The sequence below is a fragment of the Protobothrops mucrosquamatus genome, unplaced genomic scaffold (assembly GCF_001527695.2).
Source record: "Protobothrops mucrosquamatus isolate PMUCROS unplaced genomic scaffold, P.Mucros_1.0 scaffold4273, whole genome shotgun sequence".
NCBI classification, from domain to species: domain Eukaryota; kingdom Metazoa; phylum Chordata; class Lepidosauria; order Squamata; family Viperidae; genus Protobothrops; species Protobothrops mucrosquamatus.
In genome coordinates, this window is record NW_015390191.1 from 20,139 (window position 1) to 22,638 (window position 2,500).

Sequence of the window (2,500 nt, forward strand, 5' to 3'; positions counted from 1 at the left end):
ACATCCAAGGAGGCCAACAGTCAACGTGAAGAAGAGAAAGCCAAAGCACCTCTGGTGCCTTTTGGGATCGACCTGTTCTACTGGGGCCAGGAGCAGCCAACATCTGGAAAGATCCTCAGGTAATAAACTGGTCCAAAATACGGAACACATTTCCCAAAAAATGCTTGTGAGGGTCGATGCTTGCACATCTTACACGCTCGGGTCCCTGGGAGAAAAAGCACTGAAACAATTTCTTCCTCGAACTAATTCGGGTTAAACAAAAGTTTCATTTAATGTTTAATCCCTTTAGTGTCTAATTCTGTTTATTTCATTTGCGAACTGTTTCAGACCGGGAAGGTGGGTCTATTTTGACGGGGAATTGATTCTTGATTGGCGAAGGGTCTGTAATGGGGAAGGTGATATATTGAGCACATTTATCCTGAATGTTATATTTTTGTGTGTGTGTGTGTTTGTTCCTTTGAGTCACTGTCGATAAGTCCTTGCAGTTTCTTGAGGAGGCTTTGGAAGTGTTCTGCCATTACTTTTTTTCCTTAGAGCTGAGAGAGAAGGATTGGCTCAAGGTCACACAGCTGGCCTTGTGTGTAAGACAGGATCGGTCATTAAGTGACCGATCATTAAATGAGGACTGCCTGTAAACCCCCCCCCCCCTCTGACAATCAGAGCCTTGGGACAGAGCATAGCAGATAGTGCTCAATCTTGTGCTTGTGCATTTCTCCAATGGGAGTCTCCCACCTGCTTGCTCTTAGTCTGAGACAGTTCCTCCTCCTCCTCCTCCTCCTCCTCCTCCTCCTTCTCTGCAGACTCCAGTCTCTTCTAGCCCTGCTGATGTTACCTAGTTTGGGTTAGAAAACGTCTGCAAGAAAACCACCAAGCTCAGAGAGCACCAAGGACCCCACAGTACTCCTCTTCTCCTCCTCCTCCTCCTCCTCCTCCTCCTCCTCCTCCTCCTCTGCAAAGTCCACTCTCTTCTAGCCCTGATGATGTTACCTAGTTTGGGTTAGGAAACATCTGCAAGAAAACCACCAAGCTCAGAGAGCACCAAGGACCTCACAATACTCTTCTCCTCCTCCTCCTCCTCCTCCTCCTCCTCCTCCTCCTCGCCATTGTCCGTCCACTGCAGGATGAAGGCCTCTTCCTCCCGTTTCCAGCCCCTATGGTCCTGGGCTCCCCTTGGCCAGTTGGGCCCGCCGTACTTGGCTGATGTGGTCGCTCCATCTTGCTTTAGGTCTCTTTCATGGAGGCTTTTGATCAAATGGGATCCGTTCCAGGACCGCCTCGGTCCTCCTGCCCTCCGTTCCTCCTGCTGTGTGACCAGCCCGTTTCCATTTCCATTCTGGATGGCATCGCACCCTTTTTCCTCTGTTCTCCAGCCCACGTGCAGGTCTTTCCCTCTCGCCTCGCGATGCCGAGGGCGTCTCTTGCCATGTTCCTTTGCGCCCCTCGTAGCGTTTGTACCGATTGTGAGGTTCGTGTGTCCACGGCAAGTGTTAGAGCGGGCAGCACACACTGATGGAAAAGTTTTCTCTTTCGGCGTGGGGGGCGGCTGTTCTTGAAAATTACGGCTCGCGGGCCGAATGCCTGCCAACCACATTTAACAGGCCGTTCAATTTCCTTTATTCTATCACCTTCCATTGAGATCCGTTGGCCAAGGTCAGGGATAGGCAACCTCGGTTCTTTTATGACTCATGGACTTCAACTCCCAGAATTCCTGAGTCAGCTATGCTGACTCAGGAATTCTGGGAGTTGAAGTCCATGAGTCATAAAAGAGCCGAGGTTGCCTACCCTTGGCTAAGATAGAACAGAACAGAATAACAGTTGGAAGGGACCTTGGAGGTCTTCTAGTCCAGCCCCCTGCTCAGGCAGGAGATCCTATAGCATCTCAGACCAATGGCTGTCCAGCCTCTTCTTAAAAACTTCCAGTGTTGGAGCATTCACCGCTTCTGGAGGCAAGGAGTTCCACTGGTTAATTGTTCTCAACTGCCAGGAAATGCCTCCTTAGTTCCAGGTTGCTTCTCTCCTTGAATTAGTTTCCACCCGTTGCTTCTTCTCCTGCCTTCAGGAGCTTTGGAGGATAAGGATACAGAGTGGTCTACTACATTTAGTAAACCTGACATACGTTTCTATAGAAACAGGACGAAACATCTGGCTTTTATTATGACTAATTGTTAGGTGTTTGTCTTTTGTGTGGCAATTTGCACAGCGGGGCACATACATTCTGCTGATTATCCCTTGGGGAGGGGGGGTTAGTCAGGCCCTGGGGCTTGCTTCTTGCTAAAATCTGAAGCCTGATTCTTGTGAAGCAATGTCCTTCCTCTCGTCCAGCAGCCGTATTTTAAAATTGCAAACTCAGTAAAGAACCGAAGAAGCTCCCTGGGTGAGAAGCGAAGTGTTTTCAAGGTAAAAAAAACCAAGAAAATGCAGTTGTCTTTTGGAAAAAGCACCTTTGGGAATTGATATAGAAATGGAAAAATAAGTGGTGGTCATCAATATTGGTTAAATT

The 2,500-nt window shown here is 48.6% G+C and overlaps 1 protein-coding gene across 1 annotated transcript in view; it reads left to right on the forward strand.

Moving 5' to 3' along the window:
• Nucleotides 1-2,500, forward strand: part of LOC107298779 (UV-stimulated scaffold protein A) — a gene marked incomplete at its 5' end in the record, with an annotated part of 28,333 nt that overhangs the window by 11,837 nt on the left and 13,996 nt on the right. The gene's annotated exons all lie outside the window — the stretch shown is intronic.